Consider the following 15,188-nt stretch of genomic DNA (forward strand, 5'->3'; position numbering starts at 1 on the left):
TTCCACTTTGGCGTGCCATAATTAATGTTGGCGCACACTTCAGCGACTGATGGGCTTATTACATTTTTCACGATTAGATAGTGGCGCATCAAACATCATTACATAGAACTTTTGCTACGAACATGCTGGCAAATTACACCACCATGCTCCTTTACAATTAATTGACCTATAACATTAATACATCACATACATTTGATGATTTTTTTGGTATTGAAACAAGACAACTCAACCCCCCACCCCCCAATTTTAACAGTAAGTATTGAATTGGTTCCCATTTCTCATTGAATAAATCTACTTTGTTATTTTTACATGCTATTATGAATTCTATATGTTTAAGAGAATTTTCTAATCTTCTGTTGTGAATATTGGCCGAAAAAATGACTGTGCACAATAGTTTATCCCTCACCCCCCAAAAAATATTTATTTTTGTAATTTGGTTTGATAATGGCTGAAGCCAGCCCTTAATATTTCCCCAAAACTCCTGAATACCCTGACAGTCCAAAAAAGAATGTATGATGTTATCTACCATTCGGTTGCTTTTAGTCCCAGTGATTCAAAAGGTATCCCTGTTTTGTCTGGTCTTAGTAAATCTGAAATATAATTTATCCCCACTTCCTTCCAATGTTTATAAAAGATCATTCTTTGATTAATTTTGATTAATTTATTGTTCCATAAATATGTTTTTTGAGAAGGATTATCTTTAAGTTTAAAACTAATTAAATCACAGTTCGACTGTATCAAAATGTCTAAATCAATATTTTTCCTGACCAGAGATAATCGAAAATTAGATTTTCTATTTCATGTATTTATCTGGTATTTCAATTGCTCCACAAGTGTATAAGAATTGAGACAGAGTCAAATTTCTTTGCTTCCAATTAATCAATATTTTTTACACTTAAGAATGCGGTGTTCAAAAGTCATAACCAACATCCGTTATTCAACATCCTGTAAATTATAACGCCAAATCTTATTTATAATAACATCCATTAACCCTCTCCATTTGAACCATTCGGTTGCTTTTAGTCCCAGTGATTTAAAAGGTATCACTGTTTTGTCTGGTCTTAGTAAATCTGAAATATAGTTTATCCCTACTTCCTTCCAATGTTTATGAAAGATCATTCTTTGATTAATTTTGATTAATTTATTGTTCCATAAATATGTTCTTTGAGAAGGATTATCTTTAAGTTTAAAACTAATTAAATCACACTTCGCCTGTATCAAAATGTCTAAATCAATATTTTTTCCTGACCAGAGATAATCGAAAATTAGATTTTCCATTTCATGTATTTCTATTTCATGTATTTATCTGGTATTTCAATTGCTCCACAAGTGTATAAGAATTGAGACATGATGAACGATTTTATAATTATTGTCTTTCCAATGAGAGTCAAATTTCTTTGCTTCCAATTAATCAAATATTTTTTTACACTTAAGAATGCGGTGTTCAGAAGTCATAACCAACATCCTGTACCATGAATACATTATTGTTATCAGTGTTAAAATTATAACGCCAAATCTTATTAACAATAACATCCATTAACCCTCTCCATTTGAACCATTCGGTTGCTTTTAGTCCCAGTGATTCAAAACGTATCACTGTTTTCTCTGGTCTTAGTAAATCTGAAATATAATTTATCCCCACTTCCTTCCAATGATCAATTTTGATTAATTTATTGTTCCATAAATATGTTTTTTGAGAAGGATTATCTTTAAATTTAAAACTAATTAAATCACAGTTCGACTGTATCAAAATGTCTAAATCAATATTTTTTCCTGACCAGAGATAATCGAAAATTAGATTTTCTATTTCATGTATTTCTATTTCATGTATTTATCTGGTATTTCAATTGCTCCACAAGTGTATAAGAATTGAGACATGATGAACGATTTTATAATTATTGTCTTTCCAATGAGAGTCAAATTTCTTTGCTTCCAATTAATCAAATATTTTTTACACTTAAGAATGCGGTGTTCAGAAGTCATAACCAACATCCTGTACCATGAATACATTATTGTTATCAGTGTTAAAATTATAACGCCAAATCTTATTTATAATAACATCCATTAACCCTCTCCATTTGAACCATTCGGTTGCTTTTAGTCCCAGTGATTTAAAAGGTATCACTGTTTTGTCTGGTCTTAGTAAATCTGAAATATAATTTATCCCTACTTCCTTGCAATGTTTATAAAAGATCATTCTTTGATTAATTTTGATTAATTTATTGTACCATAAATATGTTCTTTGAGAAGGATTATCTTTAAGTTTAAAACTAATTAAATCACAGTTCGACTGTATCAAAATGTCTAAATCAATAATTTTTCCTGACCAGAGATAATTGAAAATTAGATTTTCTATTTCATGTATTTCTATTTCATGTATTTATCTGGTATTTCAATTGCTCCACAAGTGTATAAGAATTGAGACATGATGAACGATTTTATAATTATTGTCTTTCCAATGAGAGTCAAATTTCTTTGCTTCCAATTAATCAAATATATTTTTTTACACTTAAGAATGCGGTGTTCAGAAGTCATAACCAACATCCTGTACCATGAATACATTATTGTTATCAGTGTTAAAATTATAACGCCAAATCTTATTTATAATAACATCCATTAACCCTCTCCATTTGAACCATTCGGTTGCTTTTAGTCCCAGTGATTCAAAAGGTATCACTGTTTTGTCTGGTCTTAGTTAATCTGAAATATAATTTATCCCTACTTCCTTCCAATGTTTATAAAAGATCATTCTTTGATTCATTTATTGTTCCATAAATATGTTTTTTGAGAAGGATTATCTTTAAGTTTAAAACTAATTAAATCACAGTTCGACTGTATCAAAATGTCTAAATCAATATTTTTTCCTGGCCAGAGATAATTGAAAATTAGATTTTCTATTTCATGTATTTCTATTTCATGTATTTATCTGGTATTTCAATTGCTCCACAAGTGTATAAGAATTGAGACATGATGAACGATTTTATAATTATTGTCTTTGCAATGAGAGTCAAATTTCTTTGCTTCCAATTAATCAAATATTTTTTTACACTTAAGAATGCGGTGTTCAGAAGTCATAACCAACATCCTGTACCATGAATACATTATTGTTATCAGTGTTAAAATTATAACGCCAAATCTTATTTATAATAACATCCATTAACCCTCTCCATTTGAACCATTCGGTTGCTTTTAGTCCCAGTGATTCAAAAGGTATCACTGTTTTGTCTGGTCTTAGTAAATCTGAAATATAATTTATCCCTACTTCCTTCCAATGTTTATAAAAGATCATTCTTTGATTAATTTTGATTAATTTATTGTTCCATAAATATGTTTTTTGAGAAGGATTATCTTTAAGTTTAAAACTAATTAAATCACAGTTCGACTGTATCAAAATGTCTAAATCAATATTTTTCCTGACCAGAGATAATTGAAAATTAGATTTTCTATTTCATGTATTTCTATTTCATGTATTTATCTGGTATTTCAATTGCTCCACAAGTGTATAAGAATTGAGACATGATGAACGATTTTATAATTATTGTCTTTGCAATGAGAGTCAAATTTCTTTGCTTCCAATTAATCAAATATATTTTTTTACACTTAAGAATGCGGTGTCCAGAAGTCATAACCAACATCCTGTACCATGAATACATTATTGCTATCAGTGTTAAAATTATAACGCCAAATCTTATTTATAATAACATCCATTAACCCTCTCCATTTGAACCATTCGGTTGCTTTTAGTCCCAGTGATTCAAAAGGTATCACTGTTTTGTCTGGTCTTAGTAAATCTGAAATATAATTTATCCCTACTTCCTTCCAATGTTTATAAAAGATCATTCTTTGATTAATTTATTGTTCCATAAATATGTTTTTTGAGAAGGATTATCTTTAAGTTTAAAACTAATTAAATCACAGTTCGACTGTATCAAAATGTCTAAATCAATATTTTTTCCTGACCAGAGATAATTGAAAATTAGATTTTCTATTTCATGTATTTCTATTTCATGTATTTATCTGGTATTTCAATTGCTCCACAAGTGTATAAGAAATGAGACATGATGAACCATTTTATAAGTATTGTCTTTGCAATGAGAGTCAAATATCTTTGCTTCCAATTAATCAAATATTTTTTTACACTTAAGAATGCGGTGTTCAGAAGTCATAACCAACATCCTGTACCATGAATACATTATTGTTATCAGTGTTAAAATTATAACGCCAAATCTTATTAACAATAACATCCATTAACCCTCTCCATTTGAACCATTCGGTTGCTTTTAGTCCCAGTGATTCAAAAGGTATCACTGTTTTGTCTGGTCTTAGTAAATCTGAAATATAATTTATCCCTACTTCCTTCCAATGTTTATAAAATATCATTCTTCTATTTCATGTATTTATCTGGTATTTCAATTGCTCCACAAGTGTATAAGAATTGAGACATGATGAACGATTTTATAATTATTGTCTTTGCAATGAGAGTCAAATTTCTTTGCTTCCAATTAATCAAATATTTTTTTACACTTAAGAATGCGGTGTTCAGAAGTCATAACCAACATCCTGTACCATGAATACATTATTGTTATCAGTGTTAAAATTATAACGCCAAATCTTATTTATAATAACATCCATTAACCCTCTCCATTTGAACCATTCGGTTGCTTTTAGTCCCAGTGGTTCAAAAGGTATCACTGTTTTGTCTGGTCTTAGTAAATCTGAAATATAATTTATCCCTACTTCCTTCCAATGTTTATAAAAGATCATTCTTTGATTAATTTTGATTAATTTATTGTTCCATGAATATGTTTTTTGAGAAGGATTATCTTTAAGTTTAAAACTAATTAAATCACAGTTCGACTGTATCAAAATGTCTAAATCAATATTTTTTCCTCACCAGAGATAATCGAAATTAGATTTTCTATTTCATGTATTTCTATTTCATGTATTTATCTGGTATTTCAATTGCTCCACAAGTGTATAAGAATTGAGACATGATGAACGATTTTATAATTATTGTCTTTCCAATGAGAGTCAAATTTCTTTGCTTCCAATTAATCAAATATTTTTTTTACACTTAAGAATGCGGTGTTCAGAAGTCATAACCAACATCCTGTACCATGAATACATTTTTGTTATCAGTGTTAATATTATAACGCCAAATCTTATTTATAATAACATCCATTAACCCTCTCCATTTGAACCATTCGGTTGCTTTTAATCCCAGTGATTCAAAAGGTATCACTGTTTTGTCTGGTCTTAGTTAATCTGAAATATAATTTATCCCTACTTCCTTCCAATGTTTATAAAAGATCATTCTTTGATTAATTTTGATTAATTTATTGTTCCATAAATATGTTTGATTGAGAAGGATTATCTTTAAGTTTAAAACTAATTAAATCACACTTCGACTGTATCAAAATGTCTAAATCAATATTTTTTCCTGACCAGAGATATATGAAAATTAGATTTTCTATTTCATGTATTTCTATTTCATGTATTTATCTGGTATTTCAATTGCTCCACAAGTGTATAAGAATTGAGACATGATGAACGATTTTATAATTATTGTCTTTGCAATGAGAGTCAAATTTCTTTGCTTCCAATTAATCAAATATTTTTTTACACTTAAGAATGCGGTGTTCAGAAGTCATAACCAACATCCTGTACCATGAATACATTATTGTTATCAGTGTTAAAATTATAACGCCAAATCTTATTTATAATAACATCCATTAACCCTCTCCATTTGAACCATTCGGTTGCTTTTAGTCCCAGTGATTCAAAAGGTATCACTGTTTTGTCTGGTCTTAGTAAATCTGAAATATAATTTATCCCTACTTCCTTCCAATGTTTATAAAAGATCATTCTTTGATTAATTTTGATTAATTTATTGTTCCATAAATATGTTTTTTGAGAAGGATTATCTTTAAGTTTAAAACTAATTAAATCACAGTTCGACTGTATCAAAATGTCCATTTGAACCATTCGGTTGCTTTTAGTCCCAGTGATTCAAAAGGTATCACTGTTTTGTCTGGTCTTAGTAAATCTGAAATATAATTTATCCCCACTTCCTTGCAATGTTTATAAAAGATCATTCTTTGATTAATTTTGATTAATTTATTGTTCCATAAATATGTTTTATTGAGAAGGATTATCTTTAAGTTTAAAACTAATTAAATCACAGTTCGACTGTATCAAAATGTCTAAATCAATATTTTTTCCTGACCAGAGATAATCGAAATTAGATTTTCTATTTCATGTATTTCTATTTCATGTATTTATCTGGTATTTCAATTGGTCCACAAGTGTATAAGAATTGAGACATGATGAACGATTTTATAATTATTGTCTTTCCAATGAGAGTCAAATTTCTTTGCTTCCAATTAATCAAATATTTTTTTTACACTTAAGAATGCGGTGTTCAGAAGTCATAACCAACATCCTGTACCATGAATACATTTTTGTTATCAGTGTTAATATTATAACGCCAAATCTTATTTATAATAACATCCATTAACCCTCTCCATTTGAACCATTCGGTTGCTTTTAATCCCAGTGATTCAAAAGGTATAACTGTTTTGTCTGGTCTTAGTAAATCTGAAATATAATTTATCCCTACTTCCTTCCAATGTTTATAAAAGATCATTCTTTGATTAATTTATTGTTCCATAAATATGTTTTTTGAGAAGGATTATCTTTAAGTTTAAAACTAATTAAATCACAGTTCGACTGTATCAAAATGTCTAAATCAATATTTTTCCTGACCAGAGATAATTGAAAATTAGATTTTCTATTTCATGTATTTCTATTTCATGTATTTATCTGGTATATCAATTGCTCCACAAGTGTATAAGAATTGAGACATGATGAACGATTTTATAATTATTGTCTTTGCAATGAGAGTCAAATTTCTTTGCTTCCAATTAATCAAATATTTTTTTACACTTAAGAATGCGGTGTTCAGAAGTCATAACCAACATCCTGTACCATGAATACATTATTGTTATCAGTGTTAAAATTATAACGCCAAATCTTATTTATAATAACATCCATTAACCCTCTCCATTTGAACCATTCGGTTGCTTTTAGTCCCAGTGGTTCAAAAGGTATCACTGTTTTGTCTGGTCTTAGTAAATCTGAAATATAATTTATCCCTACTTCCTTCCAATGTTTATAAAAGATCATTCTTTGATTAATTTTGATTAATTTATTGTTCCATGAATATGTTTTTTGAGAAGGATTATCTTTAAGTTTAAAACTAATTAAATCACAGTTCGACTGTATCAAAATGTCTAAATCAATATTTTTTCCTCACCAGAGATAATCGAAATTAGATTTTCTATTTCATGTATTTCTATTTCATGTATTTATCTGGTATTTCAATTGCTCCACAAGTGTATAAGAAATGAGACATGATGAACCATTTTATAATTATTGTCTTTGCAATGAGAGTCAAATTTCTTTGCTTCCAATTAATCAAATATTTTTTTACACTTAAGAATGCGGTGTTCAGAAGTCATAACCAACATCCTGTACCATGAATACATTATTGTTATCAGTGTTAAAATTATAACGCCAAATCTTATTAACAATAACATCCATTAACCCTCTCCATTTGAACCATTCGGTTGCTTTTAGTCCCAGTGATTCAAAAGGTATCACTGTTTTGTCTGGTCTTAGTAAATCTGAAATATAATTTATCCCTACTTCCTTCCAATGTTTATAAAATATCATTCTTCTATTTCATGTATTTATCTGGTATTTCAATTGCTCCACAAGTGTATAAGAATTGAGACATGATGAACGATTTTATGATTATTGTCTTTGCAATGAGAGTCAAATTTCTTTGCTTCCAATTAATCAAATATTTTTTTACACTTAAGAATGCGGTGTTCAGAAGTCATAACCAACATCCTGTACCATGAATACATTATTGTAATCAGTGTTAAAATTATAACGCCAAATCTTATTTATAATAACATCCATTAACCCTCTCCATTTGAACCATTCGGTTGCTTTTAGTCCCAGTGGTTCAAAAGGTATCACTGTTTTGTCTGGTCTTAGTAAATCTGAAATATAATTTATCCCTACTTCCTTCCAATGTTTATAAAAGATCATTCTTTGATTAATTTTGATTAATTTATTGTTCCATGAATATGTTTTTTGAGAAGGATTATCTTTAAGTTTAAAACTAATTAAATCACAGTTCGACTGTATCAAAATGTCTAAATCAATATTTTTTCCTCACCAGAGATAATCGAAATTAGATTTTCTATTTCATGTATTTCTATTTCATGTATTTCTATTTCATGTATTTATCTGGTATATCAATTGCTCCACAAGTGTATAAGAAATGAGACATGATGAACCATTTTATAATTATTGTCTTTGCAATGAGAGTCAAATTTCTTTGCTTCCAATTAATCAAATATTTTTTTACACTTAAGAATGCGGTGTTCAGAAGTCATAACCAACATCCTGTACCATGAATACATTATTGTTATCAGTGTTAAAATTATAACGCCAAATCTTATTAACAATAACATCCATTAACCCTCTCCATTTGAACCATTCGGTTGCTTTTAGTCCCAGTGATTCAAAAGGTATCACTGTTTTGTCTGGTCTTAGTAAATCTGAAATATAATTTATCCCTACTTCCTTCCAATGTTTATAAAATATCATTCTTCTATTTCATGTATTTATCTGGTATTTCAATTGCTCCACAAGTGTATAAGAATTGAGACATGATGAACGATTTTATGATTATTGTCTTTGCAATGAGAGTCAAATTTCTTTGCTTCCAATTAATCAAATATTTTTTTACACTTAAGAATGCGGTGTTCAGAAGTCATAACCAACATCCTGTACCATGAATACATTATTGTAATCAGTGTTAAAATTATAACGCCAAATCTTATTTATAATAACATCCATTAACCCTCTCCATTTGAACCATTCGGTTGCTTTTAGTCCCAGTGGTTCAAAAGGTATCACTGTTTTGTCTGGTCTTAGTAAATCTGAAATATAATTTATCCCTACTTCCTTCCAATGTTTATAAAAGATCATTCTTTGATTAATTTATTGTTCCATGAATATGTTTTTTGAGAAGGATTATCTTTAAGTTTAAAACTAATTAAATCACAGTTCGACTGTATCAAAATGTCTAAATCAATATTTTTTCCTCACCAGAGATAATCGAAATTAGATTTTCTATTTCATGTATTTCTATTTCATGTATTTATCTGGTATTTCAATTGCTCCACAAGTGTATAAGAATTGAGACATGATGAACGATTTTATAATTATTGTCTTTCCAATGAGAGTCAAATTTCTTTGCTTCCAATTAATCAAATATTTTTTTTACACTTAAGAATGCGGTGTTCAGAAGTCATAACCAACATCCTGTACCATGAATACATTTTTGTTATCAGTGTTAAAATTATAACGCCAAATCTTATTTATAATAACATCCATTAACCCTCTCCATTTGAACCATTCGGTTGCTTTTAATCCCAGTGATTCAAAATGTATCACTGTTTTGTCTGGTCTTAGTAAATCTGAAATATAATTTATCCCTACTTCCTTCCAATGTTTATAAAAGATCATTCTTTGATTCATTTTGATTAATTTATTGTTCCATAAATATGTTTTTTGAGAAGGATTATCTTTAAGTTTAAAACTAATTAAATCACAGTTCGACTGTATCAAAATGTCTAAATCAATATTTTTTCCTGACCAGAGATAATCGAAATTAGATTTTCTATTTCATGTATTTCTATTTCATGTATTTATCTGGTATTTCAATTGGTCCACAAGTGTATAAGAATTGAGACATGATGAACGATTTTATAATTATTGTCTTTCCAATGAGAGTCAAATTTCTTTGCTTCCAATTAATCAAATATTTTTTTTACACTTAAGAATGCGGTGTTCAGAAGTCATAACCAACATCCTGTACCATGAATACATTTTTGTTATCAGTGTTAATATTATAACGCCAAATCTTATTTATAATAACATCCATTAACCCTCTCCATTTGAACCATTCGGTTGCTTTTAATCCCAGTGATTCAAAAGGTATAACTGTTTTGTCTCGTCTTAGTAAATCTGAAATATAATTTATCCCTACTTCCTTCCAATGTTTATAAAAGATCATTCTTTGATTAATTTATTGTTCCATAAATATGTTTTTTGAGAAGGATTATCTTTAAGTTTAAAACTAATTAAATCACAGTTCGACTGTATCAAAATGTCTAAATCAATATTTTTCCTGACCAGAGATAATTGAAAATTAGATTTTCTATTTCATGTATTTCTATTTCATGTATTTATCTGGTATATCAATTGCTCCACAAGTGTATAAGAAATGAGACATGATGAACCATTTTATAATTATTGTCTTTGCAATGAGAGTCAAATTTCTTTGCTTCCAATTAATCAAATATTTTTTTACACTTAAGAATGCGGTGTTCAGAAGTCATAACCAACATCCTGTACCATGAATACATTATTGTTATCAGTGTTAAAATTATAACGCCAAATCTTATTAACAATAACATCCATTAACCCTCTCCATTTGAACCATTCGGTTGCTTTTAGTCCCAGTGATTCAAAAGGTATCACTGTTTTGTCTGGTCTTAGTAAATCTGAAATATAATTTATCCCTACTTCCTTCCAATGTTTATAAAATATCATTCTTCTATTTCATGTATTTATCTGGTATTTCAATTGCTCCACAAGTGTATAAGAATTGAGACATGATGAACGATTTTATGATTATTGTCTTTGCAATGAGAGTCAAATTTCTTTGCTTCCAATTAATCAAATATTTTTTTACACTTAAGAATGCGGTGTTCAGAAGTCATAACCAACATCCTGTACCATGAATACATTATTGTAATCAGTGTTAAAATTATAACGCCAAATCTTATTTATAATAACATCCATTAACCCTCTCCATTTGAACCATTCGGTTGCTTTTAGTCCCAGTGGTTCAAAAGGTATCACTGTTTTGTCTGGTCTTAGTAAATCTGAAATATAATTTATCCCTACTTCCTTCCAATGTTTATAAAAGATCATTCTTTGATTAATTTTGATTAATTTATTGTTCCATGAATATGTTTTTTGAGAAGGATTATCTTTAAGTTTAAAACTAATTAAATCACAGTTCGACTGTATCAAAATGTCTAAATCAATATTTTTTCCTCACCAGAGATAATCGAAATTAGATTTTCTATTTCATGTATTTCTATTTCATGTATTTATCTGGTATTTCAATTGCTCCACAAGTGTATAAGAATTGAGACATGATGAACGATTTTATAATTATTGTCTTTCCAATGAGAGTCAAATTTCTTTGCTTCCAATTAATCAAATATTTTTTTTACACTTAAGAATGCGGTGTTCAGAAGTCATAACCAACATCCTGTACCATGAATACATTTTTGTTATCAGTGTTAAAATTATAACGCCAAATCTTATTTATAATAACATCCATTAACCCTCTCCATTTGAACCATTCGGTTGCTTTTAATCCCAGTGATTCAAAATGTATCACTGTTTTGTCTGGTCTTAGTAAATCTGAAATATAATTTATCCCTACTTCCTTCCAATGTTTATAAAAGATCATTCTTTGATTCATTTTGATTAATTTATTGTTCCATAAATATGTTTTTTGAGAAGGATTATCTTTAAGTTTAAAACTAATTAAATCACAGTTCGACTGTATCAAAATGTCCATTTGAACCATTCGGTTGCTTTTAGTCCCAGTGATTCAAAAGGTATCACTGTTTTGTCTGGTCTTAGTAAATCTGAAATATAATTTATCCCCACTTCCTTGCAATGTTTATAAAAGATCATTCTTTGATTAATTTTGATTAATTAATTGTTCCATAAATATGTTTTATTGAGAAGGATTATCTTTAAGTTTAAAACTAATTAAATCACAGTTCGACTGTATCAAAATGTCTAAATCAATATTTTTTCCTGACCAGAGATATATGAAAATTAGATTTTCTATTTCATGTATTTCTATTTCATGTATTTATCTGGTATTTCAATTGCTCCACAAGTGTATAAGAATTGAGACATGATGAACGATTTTATAATTATTGTCTTTCCAATGAGAGTCAAATTTCTTTGCTTCCAATTAATCAAATATATTTTTTTACACTTAAGAATGCGGTGTTCAGAAGTCATAACCAACATCTTGTACCATGAATACATTATTGTTATCAGTGTTAAAATTATAACGCCAAATCTTATTTATAATAACATCCATTAACCCTCTCCATTTGAACCATTCGGTTGCTTTTAGTCCCAGTGATTCAAAAGGTATCACTGTTTTGTCTGGTCTTAGTAAATCTGAAATATAATTTATCCCTACTTCCTTCCAATGTTTATAAAAGATCATTCTTTGATTAATTTTGATTAATTTATTGTTCCATAAATATGTTTTTTGAGAAGGATTATCTTTAAGTTTAAAACTAATTAAATCACAGTTCGACTGTATCAAAATGTCCATTTGAACCATTCGGTTGCTTTTAGTCCCAGTGATTCAAAAGGTATCACTGTTTTGTCTGGTCTTAGTAAATCTGAAATATAATTTATCCCCACTTCCTTGCAATGTTTATAAAAGATCATTCTTTGATTAATTTTGATTAATTTATTGTTCCATAAATATGTTTTATTGAGAAGGATTATCTTTAAGTTTAAAACTAATTAAATCACAGTTCGACTGTATCAAAATGTCTAAATCAATATTTTTTCCTGACCAGAGATAATCGAAATTAGATTTTCTATTTCATGTATTTCTATTTCATGTATTTATCTGGTATTTCAATTGGTCCACAAGTGTATAAGAATTGAGACATGATGAACGATTTTATAATTATTGTCTTTCCAATGAGAGTCAAATTTCTTTGCTTCCAATTAATCAAATATTTTTTTTACACTTAAGAATGCGGTGTTCAGAAGTCATAACCAACATCCTGTACCATGAATACATTTTTGTTATCAGTGTTAATATTATAACGCCAAATCTTATTTATAATAACATCCATTAACCCTCTCCATTTGAACCATTCGGTTGCTTTTAATCCCAGTGATTCAAAAGGTATCACTGTTTTGTCTGGTCTTAGTAAATCTGAAATATAATTTATCCCTACTTCCTTCCAATGTTTATAAAAGATCATTCTTTGATTAATTTTGATTAATTTATTGTTCCATAAATATGTTTGATTGAGAAGGATTATCTTTAAGTTTAAAACTAATTAAATCACACTTCGACTGTATCAAAATGTCTAAATCAATATTTTTTCCTGACCAGAGATATATGAAAATTAGATTTTCCATTTCATGTATTTCTATTTCATGTATTTATCTGGTATTTCAATTGCTCCACAAGTGTATAAGAATTGAGACATGATGAACGATTTTATAATTATTGTCTTTGCAATGAGAGTCAAATTTCTTTGCTTCCAATTAATCAAATATTTTTTTACACTTAAGAATGCGGTGTTCAGAAGTCATAACCAACATCCTGTACCATGAATACATTATTGTTATCAGTGTTAAAATTATAACGCCAGATCTTATTTATAATAACATCCATTAACCCTCTCCATTTGAACCATTCGGTTGCTTTTAGTCCCAGTGATTCAAAAGGTATCACTGTTTTGTCTGGTCTTAGTAAATCTGAAATATAATTTATCCCCACTTCCTTCCAATGTTTATAAAATATCATTCTTTGATTAATTTTGATTAATTTATTGTTCCATAAATATGTTTTTTGAGAAGGATTATCTTTAAGTTTAAATCTAATTAAATCACAGTTCGACTGTATCAAAATGTCTAAATCAATATTTTTTCCTCACCAGAGATAATCGAAATTAGATTTTCTATTTCATGTATTTCTATTTCATGTATTTATCTGGTATTTCAATTGCTCCACAAGTGTATAAGAATTGAGACATGATGAACGATTTTATAATTATTGTCTTTCCAATGAGAGTCAAATTTCTTTGCTTCCAATTAATCAAATATTTTTTTTACACTTAAGAATGCGGTGTTCAGAAGTCATAACCAACATCCTGTACCATGAATACATTATTGTTATCAGTGTTAAAATTATAACGCCAAATCTTATTTATAATAACATCCATTAACCCTCTCCATTTGAACCATTCGGTTGCTTTTAATCCCAGTGATTCAAAAGGTATCACTGTTTTGTCTGGTCTTAGTAAATCTGAAATATAATTTATCCCTACTTCCTTCCAATGTTTATAAAAGATCATTCTTTGATTCATTTTGATTAATTTATTGTTCCATAAATATGTTTTTTGAGAAGGATTATCTTTAAGTTTAAAACTAATTAAATCACAGTTCGACTGTATCAAAATGTCCATTTGAACCATTCGGTTGCTTTTAGTCCCAGTGATTCAAAAGGTATCACTGTTTTGTCTGGTCTTAGTAAATCTGAAATATAATTTATCCCCACTTCCTTGCAATGTTTATAAAAGATCATTCTTTGATTAATTTTGATTAATTTATTGTTCCATAAATATGTTTTATTGAGAAGGATTATCTTTAAGTTTAAAACTAATTAAATCACAGTTCGACTGTATCAAAATGTCTAAATCAATATTTTTTCCTGACCAGAGATATATGAAAATTAGATTTTCTATTTCATGTATTTCTATTTCATGTATTTATCTGGTATTTCAATTGCTCCACAAGTGTATAAGAATTGAGACATGATGAACGATTTTATAATTATTGTCTTTCCAATGAGAGTCAAATTTCTTTGCTTCCAATTAATCAAATATATTTTTTTACACTTAAGAATGCGGTGTTCAGAAGTCATAACCAACATCTTGTACCATGAATACATTATTGTTATCAGTGTTAAAATTATAACGCCAAATCTTATTTATAATAACATCCATTAACCCTCTCCATTTGAACCATTCGGTTGCTTTTAGTCCCAGTGATTCAAAAGGTATCACTGTTTTGTCTGGTCTTAGTAAATCTGAAATATAATTTATCCCTACTTCCTTCCAATGTTTATAAAAGATCATTCTTTGATTAATTTTGATTAATTTATTGTTCCATAAATATGTTTTTTGAGAAGGATTATCTTTAAGTTTAAAACTAATTAAATCACAGTTCGACTGTATCAAAATGTCCAT

This window comes from Lineus longissimus, chromosome 17 (genome assembly GCF_910592395.1).
Source record: "Lineus longissimus chromosome 17, tnLinLong1.2, whole genome shotgun sequence".
NCBI classification, from domain to species: Eukaryota; Metazoa; Nemertea; class Pilidiophora; order Heteronemertea; family Lineidae; genus Lineus; species Lineus longissimus.